The sequence below is a fragment of the Desmodus rotundus genome, chromosome 2 (genome assembly GCF_022682495.2).
Source record: "Desmodus rotundus isolate HL8 chromosome 2, HLdesRot8A.1, whole genome shotgun sequence".
In the NCBI taxonomy this organism is placed as follows: domain Eukaryota; kingdom Metazoa; phylum Chordata; class Mammalia; order Chiroptera; family Phyllostomidae; genus Desmodus; species Desmodus rotundus.
Window position 1 is genome coordinate 139,324,927 of NC_071388.1, and position 16,901 is coordinate 139,341,827.

At 48.8% G+C, this 16,901-nt stretch overlaps 2 protein-coding genes across 4 annotated transcripts in view; both read left to right on the plus strand.

The window, feature by feature from the left end:
- Positions 1–5,497, plus strand: part of KIF5C (kinesin family member 5C) — a 148,139-nt gene extending 142,642 nt beyond the window's left edge. The window contains exon 26 of the mRNA XM_024569709.4: positions 1,806–5,497. The gene's annotated coding sequence lies outside the window, so the exon portion shown is untranslated. The remainder of the gene's footprint in view (positions 1–1,805) is intronic.
- Positions 5,498–16,245: 10,748 nt separating this feature from the next.
- The window catches only part of LYPD6B (LY6/PLAUR domain containing 6B), a 164,058-nt gene continuing 163,402 nt past the window's right edge, over positions 16,246–16,901 (plus strand). Inside the window, exon 1 of one of the 3 annotated variants that reach the window (XM_053918650.1) lies at positions 16,246–16,336. The gene's annotated coding sequence lies outside the window, so the exon portion shown is untranslated. The remainder of the gene's footprint in view (positions 16,337–16,901) is intronic. The other 2 variants (XM_045203180.3, XM_053918651.2) reach the window with 2 other exon arrangements.

The window sequence follows — 16,901 nt, forward strand, 5'->3', positions numbered from 1 at the left end:
ACTGTTGGAGCCAGAGATGGTGGTTAATCAGTAAGCTCCCCAGATGACATTTGTGTCAAGATAGAGGTGATATTCTTAAAAAAAAAAAAAATCTGTTCTCTCTCTTTCTTCTATTCAGTTTGATCTATATTTCTATTTTATACCCACTATGTTCTTGTCTGCTTTTATAATCCCTTTGCATGCTCTGATTTTTCTATTTATTTATAACTTATATCCTGCTTATTTATATAAAATATGTGAGGTTGCTTATATTATTATAACTCATGAATCAGGAGAGTGAAGAGAAAAAGATTAGGAAGAGAGCATTATACAGCAGGAATCTGAGATATTTACCACAGCTAAGCACTAAATTTGGTTAGAAGCCTTCTAGAGGCAAAAACCAGAAAGCAGTATGTCAGGTTATGGACTTCTTATAATCCTTTTTTCCCATTCTACATAATTTTTGTTTTCTTTTACACTTGCTTATCCTAAGAGCAGTTGGGTTTTCCTTAGCGTCTGTCCTATTTCCTGTGCTGGGCAATTCCCATAGGCTTCTCAGGGCTAGAGCCCTGCCCACTCCTTCCTCTCCTCCCACCCCACAGCCACCCGAGCTCGGCTCAGCACCCACAGGCAAGGTCACAGAGTTCGAGGGCTTCCAGCTGGCGTGAGGAAGTGGGACCTCTCAGTGCCTTCTTGAAAGCTGAGTTTACTGGAGTTAGTCTCACGGGTTGGCCTCTGTGTTGGGACTAGTCTGGACTCTCATCCTGGAGACCTGAGGAGCCTCTGGTGGGAAGTGGAGTGAAAGGAAAGGGGGGCACTCTACTGGGTAACTTCAGGACCTCGTGCAGGAGAAACCTGCCTGTCAGGACTGGGGGCCTCCTTCTTGGAGAGAGAGCCTGAGTGAGGGCCAAGTGAGAAATGGTGTTCGAGTTTCCCCTAGGAATGAGGAAATGCATCCTGTTTCTCTGAATATCTGTAGTTTCTATAGGTAGTGACTTTCTGTTTCATCCTCACCTGAGGATGTGTTCGTTGGTTTTAGAGACTGGGGAAGAGGGAGGGAAGAGAGAGCGAGAGCAAGACGGACATTGATGTGACAGAGAGACAGGATCGCTTGCCTCCCGTATGCACCCTGACCAGGGACTGAACCCGACAGCCTTTCAGTGTAGGGGATGATGCTCCAACCAACTGGGCCACCCAACCAAGGCAATAGGTAGTGACTTTTGGAAGAAACTGTTGTTAGGGCTAAACACTTAGAGAGAAAGCTCTAAGTAAGAGGCTGTGCTGTTCAATCCCCAGGCCATTGGCCACATGTTATTACTGAGAAATGTGGTCAAGTCCAGACTGAGACGTGCTGACAGGGTAAGAGATACGCCAGCCAGACCACAAACCCTGGAAGAAAGGCTGTGCAGTGTCTCAGCAGTAATGGTATAATGTAACACATCTCAACGTGTAATGCTGGTTACATATCAAAATGATAATGTATTGAATAAGTTGGGTTAAATGAAATAGAGGGTGGGGCAAAGTAGCTCTACAGTTGTGAGTAAGCGAAACAGTTTGTTCTCGTATTGTTCATTAATTATTATAGTATTTCCCATATGAAGAACTTTGAACCTACTTTTGCTTCACCCTGTGCATTATTAAAATTAACTTTGCCTGTTTCTTTTTACTTTTTAATATGGCCACTTACAAATCTAAAACCATGAGCTTGGGTGGTATTTCTATTGCATATCTCTCATCTGAACATCTAGAATTAAAAAAAAAATTATGAAGAGTGAATTTCCACTGTTTCTAACACCTGTGTTCTCTCTTTGGTTCTCTTTCAACAGATATGACTCTCCATGTAGCATGTCAAGGACTAAATTAATCACCGGTCCCTTTTTTTCTTCTACACGATTTCCATTCCCTTTTACACTCGCTTCCCCAGCCCTCTGCAGTCCGCCAGTCCAGGCACTTGAGCTGCGTAGAATTTCTGTGTACAGGTGTGTGCTCGGGCTCCTCTCTGCCTGAGAAATCAGAAGGGGACACTACAGAAGACCCTCGGCTTCCCGGAACCACTGCTGCAGACTGGGCCTCGGGGCCTGGGGCCTGGGGTAGTCTCCGGGCAGCCCCCGGAGCCTCCTCTCTCAAACACCCTCACGTGCCACTCCAGGGGGAGCAACCAAGTGCCGCGGGGGCAGGTGATGATGCTCTGCCACAACGGTCTGGTTTCCTGTAAAATAAACACTTTATATTTTTAGGGAACAAAAAAAGTGCTGCTACAGGGTTCAAGATTTTCATTCTGAACACTTTTCCGAAACAAATAACTCCAAGGAAGCATTTTGAATACCCTGGTCACATCTTTGGATCTGTAAAATACACCTTTTAGTATGGCACCCGTTAAAATGCAAAGCAAACTTCTTCAAGGCAGAAAAACAATCTGACAGTAGCAATGTAGAATTTGTTCATTCAAACACATCTATGTGAATGCAAAAAGTCATAAAATTCACCTCTGAGCTGCTTGCTATTGAACTTGCAGCAACTAGTCTCAGCCTGCCCAGTATGAACATCACTCCTTCAGAAGTGCTAGAAATGCCGCAAAGTCGGATGAGTGGAAATGGGGTTGCCCGCCACCGCCACCACCCCCATCCTGTTGGAGCTGGCTCCCCGATGGCCTCCTCCTCCAGGGAACCATCTTAATTCTTGAGGGGGTATTGCTGCCGAAATCCAGGATCATTCCTGCAGTTGAAAGAGGAAACCCTAGGGAGAAAGTAATTGACAAATTTTTGTGCCTATGAATAAGTTGTTATTTTAACTCCTCATTCTGACCAGGTTCTCTCTTTGGCATCAGATAGGTAGGTTTCATCTTCTTAGGCAGAATTAGAAGAAATCAGTGTAGATGATTTTTTTGTATACTTACCTGTTGCTGTATTCAAATACACGAATCTAACGCTGAATCAACTCTTCCTGTTGTGCATATTGAAATGGTGGAGTTCCAAGTAGTAAAGTTTTCAGGGAAGCTGACAAAGATTCAATTCAGTTGGCCTTCTGTGCTGCTACTGTTGTGACAAATTTGAGGGTGAGTCAATGACAAGCAAACCAAACTCGGTGAAAGCACCCACCCTCCTATTGTGCCTGCCCAATACCAGCGGCTGGCACTGTCCCTGCTGCTGTCACCACTGGAATGGAATGTGGGCGGGGGAGACACCGGGCTTTCTAGTGGCTGTGTGGATGGAAGATCGTTCCAGTTGTGCGTGTGTACGTGTGTACGTGTGCGTGTGTGTGTGTGAGAGAGAGAACAAAGCACTAAAGACTGAATTGACCTCCAAACTCTTGCACAAGATTCCCTAACAAAGCAGAGCTGTTTTATTTATCTGTTAAGTGTTGCACTTTGTTTATGTGTGTTTTGTTTTGCGGGGGGGGGGGGGGGGAGTAAGAGAAGAGGATACATCCTACTGACGTATTTATTTGGTGAAGGTGACAATTTTGCATTTATTTGCATTTTTTAGACTCTTGCATTTGGTTGTGTGTTGGAGCCAGTACTGGCCAGGATAAACTGCCCGGTTGCCGTCTGCGGCCCGACGGAAGGTCCCTGCAGGGCGGGCGCTGCAGACCTGAGCAGGTGTAATGCACGTTGTCGACTCTGACCTTCCCTTGCATTTTAGAAGCTAAAACATTGGTCTTTGAGAAGACTGCCAATTAAAATTGTCGTACCATCACTGTTACGCAACTGTATTACTTTGTGTTTGGAAATTGAACAAAGCTCAGTAATTTCTTTTTGGCTCACTTGCTGAGTTTTTAAGATTTTTTTCCGAAGTAATTTTTTTCCTAGGCACCCCTTTTCTATTTCTAAAGAATTCCTCGGCCCTTTTATGTCTCAAAGAGACAGTCACTTGTAGTTCTCTATTTTTTGATCTCCATAAGGCACTCACAAAATTCGCTTTACTTTTATTCACAGAGAAAGTTGGCTTTGATGTCTCTTAAAGATACCTGTGCTAGTTGCTGATCAGCCAGTCAGTTCACCTACTTGGATCTTTGTGGGACCTCTAAGCCAATTTTCCTACACTGTGACTAATAGGCAGGCAGATTATTGGGATGGGTTATGCAGTATATTCAAATGGACCCCTAAGTATTACTTGGTGTAATACCTAATACTGAGATCATATACTCTGTAGGCCACTTGTTTAAAAAGTCACATTTATGTATTTTTATTTTTTTAGACCATTTCTCCTTTGCAGTTCGACTCTAAGTGTACAAAACCACACTTCTGAATGGCTAAGCCTATGGCTGTATTTTGATTGTATGCTGCTGTTGCTAGTGTGTGTGTGTGTGCGTGTGTGTGTGTGCAGGGGCTTTTCTCCTCTAAGTAACTATATGTCTCACACTGCTTCTTGAATGTTTACTCTTTGATTCCAGACGGGAATACCCGATGGTTTATACAGACGCTCTCTACCTGAAGGATAGTGGGTTGTTAAACTAGAGGAATGCTATTTGAGATATCAAGATTTATGGTTGGAAACTAAAATATATTGACGCCAAATGTGTTTTGGTCAGTTACCAGAGACTTCTGTACAAATGCATTATCTCTTCAAATGCTGTATAGTTTGCTATTGTTGAATGGCAGGTAGTGAGGAGAACATTGACTTTTAAAGGAAATAGTATCATATGATTAAGAAGTTAGAGTTCGTGGAAATACTGGGATAAATGGAGAAATAAAAACGTCTGTCTAGAATGCAGCATCTAGTGTATCTTGAAGCCCTAAACTCACATGAGGAGCTGATGCTCCTGCCCAAGGCCAGACCAAGCCACCAGGATTCACAGAGGAATTAATTGGTTCTCTTTCCTGCAGGAATAACTGAAAGCAAATAAAAGCTCGTAGCAGTCCCCTGTCTGAAGTGCATTTCTTTCAGCAGGGCGGAAGACATAGGACTCGGGCTGTATGACATGCTGGGGAAGTTTTCCTTGGCAGGGGGCAGGGAATTTTCCACTCCATTCTCTTCATTGTCTCACCCTACGTGTCTTGAGCGAGTTGAAGGAAGCATCATAGTCCACAGCGGCTTCCTCTAACACCACAGTGCAGACTTTTGCGGAGTACTGAGCGAGGGCCAGGTCTGTTGCCAAGGATGCGCTGCTCCACGGAGTCTGCTTACACACTTGCAAACCGCGCATCAGTTTCAGACACTTGCCATTGTGTGCAGATGGGAGGGGAGCAGGGCATTCTGTAGAATCATTCATGTCTAGTTTGTAAAGTATGTAATGTGTACTGCCGATTGTGTTCTCTGGGCTCTATGTCTGTACAGTAGCTCTCGTTTACAAAGTTGGGGGTGAACTTGTTTTGGTGGTTTGGAGGGGAGAGTGGCAGTTTATATCAAGTGAAGATGCTGTAATATAGTACCTGTAACAGAAGATCTGGAAGTAACCCTCCCTTGGCCCTTGGAAAATTTTGGTTTCTTCTAAGTTCTAAAATGAAGATGTATGGATACTCTGGCAGACTGCATGTTGTAAAATTTGAAAAATACTAAAAGTGGAAAATAAACTTGACTTAACCTTTGGCTGGTCTGGTTTTCTTACTTGAGTCACCCAAAAAGCACGCTCACGTGAAGCCCCAGTGCCAGTGCGAGTAGGAGCCATGTTCTGGCCTCAAAGGAATTCATTTTGTTGAGCTGGAGCTTGAATGCGAAGCATGACCAAAGTCAACCTTGACCTCTGTCTTTCTGTTGGCCTGAACATCTGTTTTTAATATTTTTCATTGGAAAACGAAGAAAACCTGACTTTTGTTCCTCGGGCACTCAGAAGCTAGCAACTGATGTAAAAAAACATGTTAACTTTTTAAAAAGGAGGATTGAGTTAAAGTTCAGTAGATGCACCAGTGCATGAGCTGAATTTCTTGCCCAAGAAGGGCACTTATTCTAATAACACGTTTTAGAACATTGTCATTCTTCAACTAATGCATTGGAGCTCTGTGTGCGTTGAAAGATTATTGGCATCTTTTGAGAAGGGTTAGGGTGTGTGTATTTCCATTTAACCTGATTATTAGTGTTAATGCGCAGTTCTGAGATCTTGCGAGGGGATGCTGGAAGCCTTTGGAGACGAGCAAATGGCAGAACACAGGGTTGTTTTTATCTGCTCTCCCCACAAGGAGACTTCCCCACCTCGGGTCATGGAATCCTCTGGCCACTCATGGGATGGTGTTTATGAAACACCGTCACCCTTGTTCTTGGTTTGGTTAATGGTGCACAGGAGCCAGACGGTAAACCGCGTTAATCAATTAAAAATGGGAAGGACGGATGCCAAATGAACATTTTGTAAGTGGAAATGAGGGTGCTGCAAATGATGCGCTTTTCCATCTTTACTGCAATAGTTATTTCCCAAAGAAATTGGAAGAGGCGGTTTGCAAATATCAGATTGTTAAGAGTGACTTATGTAGTAAAACTACAAATGGCGTGGATGAATTTTTAGGCTGAAGCCTGCTTCTTTAAAACGGGAGAGCAGTCCTCTGAAAGAACCCAATTACAAAGGAAATTTCAATATCAATGGGAAGTGACCCCACAGGTCTCAGAACGGCGGGGCTCCCACTGTTCCCAGGGTTCCGACTGTTCCCAGGGTTCCTGCAAGTCTCCGGTTCCCTCGCGCTGTGAGTGGTGTTTGGGCCGAGCCTTGGAAGCTCGGGCTGGAGCATCTGTGGGAGAATGTGGAATTGAAGCTATAATCTGCGAAGGCAATTACCGGTGACGTGTGTAATGGCTGGTTTAACTCTAGCAGTTGTGACAGGTTACATCTTGTGATTTGTCTTATGTACATAACAAAATAACAGGAGGAGGAGGAATCTCTCGGGTGACACATCAGACGAAAATGTGAGCTTGTTTGACAGAAGCACCCTGAGCCATGGGATTTTCACTTTCCCTTTGGCGGTTGGTGGTTCTTTATCCAATTCGCAAAGAAAACACCAATTTCTGTGTAGTTAGTTGGGCTCACGGTAATAGAAGACTGCAGGTCAGCCCAGAATTTCTGTGCGGGAGCTCCGCCCTGTTCAGCACCCTCCGAACCCTGCCACGGTTCTCATAGTGTAGCTTTTCAAACACTTCACCCACAACCACAGTTTACTCATTCAGAAGCTATAAATGAAATTGGAGCAATCGGCACACTTGTTTGGGGTGACAGGTAACACCACCAGAACCTCCTACTGCTCAGAAAGTAATGCGAGAGACTCTTCTGGCCGCGTGCCAGACACTGTTTTAAGTGCTTTACATGTATTAATCCACCTAATCCTCCTAATAACCTCGTGAGGTAAGTACTATCATCTCTACTTTACCCAGGAGCAAACAGGCACAGAGACGTCAATAACTTGCTCAAGGTCTCACAGCTAGCACAGCTTGTGCTTTGGCAGCTAGTAACACTGCTCTCAGAATAATGCAGTGTGTGTGTGTGTGTGTGTGTGTGTAAACAAGCCTCAAAAAAATCCTTTTGTAAAGGACTGATACAAAGTTTTATACTTTCACAGCATTTCTGTGTTTCTTCCTTTCATAGTCATCAAGAAGTCATTGAATCACTTTAAGCTGTCAGATGTACCTAGGAAAGAATCATGGAAACGGTAATGAAAGAGGACACCTTGCGGGCGGGGCTGGGGGGTGGTTCTGAGAAAGCTGAGCACAGCAGCACAGCTGTCAGAATCTCTTCCATAAGTAGCACTTAGAAGTGAGGCAATCACTTCAAACTGTGTAGTAAGAATGTAACTTCTTATCCATGGTAACTTTTTTCTCTTTAGGACATTAACTACCTCTGGTTACATTTTTAAGTAATAATCTACATTCCCTCCCTACCTCTTCTTTTAATTTTTAGGGAGTGGGAGAGGAACATTTGTCAATTATCCCTTGCACACCCCTAATTGGGGACCTGGCCCGAAACCCAGGTATGTACCCTGACCAGGAATCGAACCTGCAACCTTTCTGTTCTCAGGCTGGCACTCAATCCACTGACCCACACCGGACAGGGCTCCCCTGCTTCTTAAGCTAAGAATAAGGCAAGGTTCTCTTGCCCCGTCTCAGCCTGCTGTACTGGAGGGGCACTGGGAGGGTCTTCTGGTCCCCAGGCCCGTGAGACCCTGGAGGAGGCTGCTCAGGGGCCCTGCTGATAATGGCTGCCCCCTACCTCGCCTCCCACCCTGTTGTGACGATTGATAGGATCTCATTTTAGTGCTTTATGTTTAGGACAAGTAAACATGCCAGTCATACCACACCTGCATATGCAAGTCCAACTACAGGAACAGGTGGAAATGGTGCAAGCAGGGTTCTCCCAGGAGGCCCCGCTTTACCAGACTACCTGCACCTCCCTTGTCTGAGGGCGCTGTGGGCGCTGCCGGACTGAAGAGGACCGGTTGATGGCAGATTTTTCTAGGCCAAAAGATGCTAACTCCACACAGTGCCAACAGGCCCCGACCCCCGACCCAGGCGTCCTTGCTGCCCTGCAAAGCCCCTTCTGGGGCATGTAGGCAACGGAAAAATACCCCCGGTGCACTGACTGCCGGGCAGTGAAACTACTGAACATATTCCAGCTCTTTTACTAGCGGCTTATGTCCCAATAAACACATACGGAGTTGAAAATACCGTAAGCCGAAAATACACTTGCACGCCCAAGCTACTGAACCTAACTGAGACGTGCCCAGAACAGTGCACGGCCGAGTGCTCACCCTCCCGGGCCTGGGCCTGCCTGGGGGCTGCTGCTCGCTGCCGCTGCCCAGCACCGTGACAGAGTACGTCTCACACAGCGCCGGCCCGGGGGCAGATCGACGCCTATTGCTTTCAAGCCATCCTGAAGTGGAAACATAAGTTGGAAACATTCTATAATTCTGTTGACATAAGAAACGTCCAAACCTGTAGAGAAGTTTTATGAGCTTATTCCAGCCAAACGGATGACAGTTGCTGGGGAGCAAAATCTCAACAGACTGAGAAAACGCTCTGAAAAATGGCAGTTTTATCTCTTATGTTATACATCAGAACCACGGGGGAAGACGTAAGGGGGTTACATGAAAGAGCGTGTGGACACAACTTCTTTTACAAAGGCAGGTTCGGGATAGTTAACACTTCCAGCACGTGGGGATGGTATGCGGGGCGGGGTCGGGGGGGGACCAGATAACAGGGAGGGGTTCTGTGGCCTCCTGCTCTGGTGGGAGAGTGGGCCCTGTGGGGTCTGGAACAGGGGGATGACTCTGACATTCCGAGGGTGTGTTATCCTCGATGCAAAAAGGACCACACGCAGGCTCAGTAAAGACTGATCTTTCTCCAGGAAGATCCTGCCCCAGGACACGACTACCACCCCGTGTGGTTACTTTAGGTCTCCTGAGTTTGTAAGGCCCGCCGTTAGGCCTCCCCTGAGGTGGTCGCCTTTAGCGTGTGGCCACGTTTTCAACCACAGTTCCCGAGCGGAAAGAATGATGGCACTGGAACCTGGGTTGGACGGTAACTGCCCTCGACGGGCTGTGGGATGCTGGCCTAGCTGTTTAACTGCGCAGCAGCATCTCCGTGCCCGCGTCTGAACGAGGGAGCCTTTCAGCCCGCGGCCTTCCACTCGCCACAGTTTGTTGTGAGGTTCAGATCAGAGACGGTGGACAAACATTCTATAGAAATTCTACCCAAGGGTAAGGGACTGTGTTATCCGAAACTTCCTAGGAGAAGGTATTTTCGCATTGGCCCCAGCTGTGCCTTCACCTGTCAGCACCTTTACGTCGGCAGGAGAGAAGGAAGAATACGAGAAGACAGGACCGTCTGCTTCTGCCCATGAGGTCAAATCTCATGCAGCTCCACGCTCACAGTTCTTCTTTTCCCACTTTTCCACCCTCTTTCCTCTTGGGGACAAGCTTTCTTAGGCTATTTCACAGGGAGAGAACATGCCCCACCCTCCCAATAACTATACTGAATAGGGTTTCGGGCCAGTGTCCACACTGTGTGCCCGGTGGCTGTTCATACCCAGGGCTCCTGCGAGGTGCCCTGCACTGAGCGTCCTGACTTTGGACAGTGAGTCAGGTTGGGTCAGTCTCCCAGCACCCACGGCCACTGCAGAGCCGGCCCCCAACCGCATCTGTTCAGGAGCTGAAGTTCCCGTAGTGAGGTTAGATGTGCTCATGGAGTCCCCTGGTCCAGCTGGTACACAAAACGCACGCTTGTCTTGTGTCGGCATCTGGCCACAAGCTGTCTGCCCCCTCTGCCAGAGTGTCCCCTCTCAGCGCGCACCGGAGCCAGGTTCTCAAGGCGCAGCGCAGTGCAGGCTGGGGCTGCCCTCTGTGTGCCGGCCGGCCGCTGGTAAACACGAGAGGACTGTGATTGTGTCTTCTGCTTCATACCCGTCTCCTTTCAGACTTAAACCCAGGAGAAAAAACAAAATCCAAAGAGGCGAAGTAACTTGTCCAAGGTCGCATGGTTGTTTTGGCTCTAGAATTCAGGTTCCTTCTATTGATGTCACAGCCCTAGGCTTGTCCATTTCAATTTTCACCATTCCCAATTTTCTCTATGAGATGTTGTAAATGAATAGTGCCTTTTAAAGTGGTTTTCACTGTACCATATTGAGCCAGGAAATGAGGGAGACCTTGAAGAAATACAGTGTATATCCCCAATATAGAGAAAGAGTAGCGGAGAAAGGTACAAGGGACAGTGGGAATCATCTGGACCACCCAATGACATTGAGTGGCTCTTCCTCAAGTCACATGGAGAGACCCGGCCCAGGGCACCTTACTCGACTCAGGGTTCACTCTGCTGCACCAGCCCTGGGCCTGCAAACCTCGAAGCCAGCCACAGTCACTAGGATAGTAATGGGAGTCCCTTGACATTAGGTCAAGCATTGCTTGTTATTATTTGGGGGAAATGTTTTCCCAGTCGTTTGCTGTGTGTGTACTGTGTGCCAGGCCCCCGGTGCTCGAGTGGACGTTTGCAGTTCATAGGCTGGAGTTCTAGTAGTCCCCGCCCCCGCCCCGTGCTAATCTGGTGCCCCACCAAGTTATCTAGCCTCTGCAGCTGAAATCTTCGTGCGTGGCACTCAAAACTCTGCAAAATATTAGCATTCATTTATTCTTTCCGCAAATATTTGCGCACCTATTTTGTATTCAGCATTGCTTTCAGAGCTGGAGAGAAGTGGTAAACAAGACAAAGCCTTTATTTTCTTAGAGGCAAGTTATAAACCAGTGAACACCACTTTCTAAAATGACTCAGTAGCACTAAAATGCTATGAAGAGAAAACTGGATGCTGTGACACCAAGTGTCTTGGGTCTGTTTTCAACCTGGTGGTTTGGGAAGGCCTCTTTAAATGATGGAAGGAACCAGCCGTGCAAAGATCTGGAGACAGAACTTCTAAGCAGAAGAAACAGCAAATGCAAAGGTCCTGAGGAAAATTTTGCTTGGTGTGTTAATGGTTATTAAACTCTGGTTTTATAAAACAAACAAAGAAACAAACAGAAAAAAACACACCACTTTCCCCCACACTGGTATTTCATTTCCTTCTTGAACTAACAAGTTAAGAACATGATATTTATGTTTGTGTTGCCTTCAAAAGAAAGAAGTAAATTTGGAAGAATCAAGGACTTCTTTCCTGGGGTTAGAAATACAACAACAAACCCTGACTGGTGTAGCTCAGTGGATTGAGCACGGGCTATGAACCAAAGGGTTGCTGGTTTGATTCCCAGTGAGGGCACATGCCTGGGTTGCAGGCCAGGTCCCTGGAGGGGGCCACATGAGAGGCAACCACACATCAGTGTTTCTCTCCCTCTCTTTCTCCCTCCCTTCCACTTTCTCTAAAAATAAATAAACAAAGTCTTAAAAAAAATACAACAACAAAGCCATTTGGACATTTTTGTAGCCAGTGATTTTGTAAGCAGCCCCACAGAATGTAGCCCATGCTTCAGTGCTTGCTCCGAAGCCCAGGTGAAGGGGGGCAGGCACATCCCCAGCAGGCGTTTCAGACAGCCGAGCCAACTCACACTGATCCGCAGTCCTCAGGAGTGTGGAGGGTGCTACTGACAGACACATCTGGGGAAGTTGATCTGCTGCCCAGCTTCAGGGTGGAGCACAGGCCCCAGGGGGCCGCCTGCCTCTTGTTTAGTCCTCTTTTCAGGAAAACGTAACTGCAGCATTCTGCTTCCTGGCCTGGTACGTGAGAAGTACGCCCGGCACAGTTTGGGTTATGTCCACTTTTTGCTACATCAGGACTCTGTGGCTGGCGAGCTTCAAAACCCCAACAAAACACATACTCCCTTGGCTGCCATTGTCCAGCATGGAGAGAACTTCCCCAGTCAAAGGGGGAGGATTCTGGATTTTGTCTGAGAATGCTTGAGCTGACACTTCCGGGCACCCCTGAAAGCAGAATGTTGTAACCACTGCTGCTGTGGCTGCCGCCTGCCCTGTCCCCGCTCCAGACTCAGTCCTGGCCGAGGTCTCCCAGGGAAGGGGTGCCCCCACGGTGGGCCTCAGACAACTGAACGGCATTACACTGAAGTACCCTGTTCAGTACGTAATTTGCCTATTGCTTTAGGAAGTAGAACAAAGCCTCTACATTTTTGAAAGATGTCACTTGAAAGTGTTAGCTGAATAGCTTCAGCTGTTCAAATAGCAAAGTGAGATGGGGGCGTGTGGAGGGGGGTGGGCGCTGGAGGGAGGTGTCAGTAGTCCTGGCAAGAAAGGTCTAGGCTTCCTTGAGATTCAAAGGGCTGACAGGGAGGTGTCCGCACATTTTACTTTCCTCTTTAAAAGCCTGGCTTTATTTTTAGAGAGCTCCTCGTGTGATCTTGGGTTGTGGAGGGAAAAACATTTCTCTCCCTTTGTCCCGGTGGGGTGAGGGCCTCACTCAGAGGGGAGGGAGGCTCCTTGCAGGTGTGGGATGGAAGCTGTTTCAGACTGAACCGGTCCCCGGGCCTGTTTCCTCACCTGAGAAATGAGAAGGTTGGATGAGATCAGTTTCTAGGCTGCCCGGAGGCAAGCCGCATCTGGAGTACTCACACAAAAACCTCCCGCTCCCTGAATCCGAACTCTCAGGAGCAGAGGCTGGTGTCTGGGGCAAGCTGCCCAGCTGATCCTCCTCCCCAAAGAGGTCTGGGAGCAGTGGTCTGCATGGTCTTTAAGTCTTCCAGCTCAAAAACCCGTGGCTGAGCCTGGAAGGCAGTGAATTCTAATTATGTTTGAGACCCAAACCTCTTTGCAAGTCTGAGGACATCTGTGGATGCTCTCGTTGGGTAAAACGTATGCAAACACGAAATACTGAATCCAGTCGCAGGGTGTCTGGCCTTGGATGAAGAATTCCTTCTCTCAAGTCAGCTCTGAGAGCCTCAGAATTTAGAACCGTGACTATCACAAAGTAACTGCTCACTCAGGGCTATTCTATTTGTGTCTCTCAGCTTTCCCATGATATACTAGTCTTGTTTTCATTTTATGGACGAGGTTAGTGGGGCATAGAGATAGTAACATACCTTGTAAGTGGTGGACCGAGTGGAGCCCAAGCAGTCTGATTCCATAGCCAGTGACCTCAAGATTTTGGGTAACCTAATCACTTGATTGTCAGGTTTGCCTACCTGAAGTCATAGTTCTTTTTCACTCCAATATGCAGGGCCATTTCTCTACATCTCTCTTATACTAGTTATAATTGGTTGAGTAGTTGTTATGTGCCCAGAATAATCCTAGGAACTGGATATGCGTCGCTGCGTTAGAAGATATGCTCAGAAAGTGAAATGCAGTATTAATGTACACATTGAGTTCTCAGTGAATGTGGAAAAAATTAGGAAGGGAAGTATTTCCTTAAATAATCCAAATGTTTCGAGTTATTTCCTCTTTGGATAATTTCTCTTTCATGATATTATAAGACAACTAGGGATAGACAAGAAGCCGAAGATTTTCTAGTTCATGTATTTTCTCAGGGCCCAGCAGAGAATAGACAGACAGTTATTTGCAAGGGTTAATTCATTCTAGATTCCTAAGAGTCAAGCAATGATTTTGTCCCTGTCCTCAGCACTTTAGTGTCCACCAGACATCAGCTGGCTCTCTTTGGGCTCCCAGGCAGAGCCCCATTAATGACAGAAGGAGCACTGTTTACTGAGCAGGTGCTTTGGGCTGGTGCTGTGTCCAAGCACCTCACATGCATCGTCTCACTGAACCTCACAATGGTACCAGACCTTTGTATTTCAGACACCCCTTCCAAGCAAAGACCTTCAAGCAGAGATCGTGCCTGTTTTTATGCCTGAACATTTCCCAAGGGGGAATGCACACTCGAAGAACATGCTAAGGGATATTCAGGAAGCACTGGTGGAGGTGGAGATAGAGATAGATAGAGATAGAGATTGATAGAGATAAGAAGAGAGAGAAGGGAAGGCAAGGGAAGAGGAGCCCAAGTGTATGCCAGGGCAGAACTTTGCCTTCCCGATGGTTCGAGGCCAGTCTGTCTGGGCAGCATCACTTACCAGAATGGCCCAGACAACATTGCATACTGCAGAAGGATCCTAAATCACAGAGGATCACATGCTCCACTGACTGAAACCAACACTCCGTAGGGCTGGGCCCAACTTCTCATGGCTGAGACCCGGCGGAGCTCCCAAGCTCAACCTCAGCTGCTGGTGCGAGTGGCTGTCCCCATGGCCAGGCCCTACCCTAGCCCCACCCCGGACACCAGCCTCCGCACTTGCCACAGAGGGAGGACAGCTGGAGTAGGGCACACCTAGGTGGGGCACCCACTGCAACTTTTTTCCAGGTTGGTCTCGGCCAGCGTGACGTGCCCAGCCAGGCAACACTGGATCTTCAACACCCATCCACGTGGGACTCACTGATGAGGGGGAATGAGGGGGTCCAGGCCTGAGAATGTTGAGCATATTGTTGGGGGAAGGGAAGGAGCAAGCCACTTGACCCTGACCTCACCTTGCCAGTCTCCAATTATGGCCTTTGAGTTTTAGTATATGCAGGCATAGAGGTGTACTGAAAGAGCTGCAAGAAGAATGTTGCCCATTGTAACTTTAAAGTTATATGTCATTCCCCATACTGCTATTGAAATGGATGTCTTTAATGAGTCTTGAAATTAGCAGTATCACACATCACCTTGTGTGTGTATGTGAGTGAAGCTCTTTCATTTGTTCAATGGGACACACAAAAAATACCACACTCTTTGCATCCTATTTGGTCACGTCTTTGTTTTTGGCACTGTTAGAGACTTAGTAAATGCAAGTGGCTTAGGTCACACTTGACCTCTGAGAGGCCAGGAAAGGCCACAGATTAGAGATTACAGCAGAGGAACAAACCCAAGCCCCATTTCTGTGGAGGTTCTGTCCCCACCAAGATTTCCCAGCTACAGGCCCCACCAGCACTTCAAACCACCAGCTGTGGGATTTTGGGGACAGTTGCCACAGTGTTGCCACAGGGCAAGTCTGGCCAGAGTTTCTGAGTTTCCCTGCCTGTGGCAACTTTGGAAGTTAAAGATTTCCTTGACAGGGTACAAAGTTGCCCTGGGAATGTAGACCTCCCACAAGCTGCTTGGCTGCCGGTGGGAGGTGAGGTAAGAAGTAGCCTGGAAGTGGCCTGGAAGCCCGACGCTGGACTCTGGGCTGTCGCTGCTAAAGTGGCAGTGAGTCACTCCGGCCTAATGTGAATGACCAGCATAAGGCAGGGCCACATCTCGTTTGCTTATTAGGTATTCAATGGACACCTGCTCTGTCCTGGGCTTGTTCAAGGTTCTGGTGATCCAACAATGGACAGGTAAGGTTCCTGCCCAACCTGGGGCTTGAAGTCTGCGGCTGGGGAGGATATTACCATAGGAAATGATCTTATTTATCGCCTACTGACATTATTAAAAAAAAGAGAGGGGGATCATTTGAGGGGTGCGTGACGTGGGAATGGGGTGGGGTGGAACGATTGGAAAAGGCTTCTTGAGTTCTTCCAGTTCTGCACTAACTTACCTGTGCCCTTGGCTCAGTCATTTTCACCCGAGGGTCTGGGTTGCCATAGAAAGAGGTTGGCCTCCCCCCTTCCAGCTCAGCTGGGTCCAGCTCACTCCCTCTGTGTTCCATTTCATACGCGGGCCAGGCTGGGTGAGAACAGGCCGGGCTCTGACTCCCCGCCATCTCCCAAGTACTAAGGGTACCAGGTGTCACTTAACTCGATGTCGCACCGGCGTCCCTTCCGCCCAGCGGAGGATCCGTGAGGTTTCCCAGCGGAGCTGGTGCCCGGGGCTGCTCACTGGCCGGCAGGGCCCACCTGTCGGGCCTTGGCCCCCTGCGGGGGCCCCAGGTGGCCCAGAGCGGGGAGGAGACGCGCCCCGCCCCGCCCCGCGCGGCCGCAGCCAGCGCCGGCCCCCTGCGGGCGCGCTGGGAGCCGAGGCCGGGAGCCAGGCGAGCGCGCCGCGGGCCGGGCTGGCGCGGGCGGCGCAGGTGAGTCGGGCGGCTCAGCGGGCCGGGGACTGTGGTTGGCGGGGGGACTGCGGATCCCGCGCCAGGGCCCTGCGGGGCCGAAGGGCTGCAGCGGGCAATGCTGGGTATCCCGGTCCAGCGTGCGGGGCGGGGGAACGAGGTTCGCCGGAACCGCAAGACGGCAGAGAGGTCGGGGTCCGGCCGCTGGCTTCGGGCCAACAGCTGCGCACACCTGGACCCGGCAGGAGCTGGGGCCGCGCGCAAGGCGGGGTCTGCGCGGCGCTTTTAGTGGCCGGGGTCCGCGGAAGCACTGTTTCCGTGGTGCTGGCGGGGAGAGGAGAGGCTGGGGTCCGCACTGCTGAGACAGGCGCGGAGCTGGTGCAGGGGTTCAGGCCGACGGAGGAGGCAGTGGAGCTCCAGCCTCTCCGTCTGCGGCGCTTCCCGGGGGCCCGCGCCGCCGCCGCTGCCTCCTGCGCCAGGCTCTTTACTTTTGGTGTTGGTGTTGAGTCACCGACCTACACGTGGGTTACCCGGGGCTTCCGAGAAGCAGCTTGTGCGAAGCCGCTCTGACTCCTCGGGCCTTCGG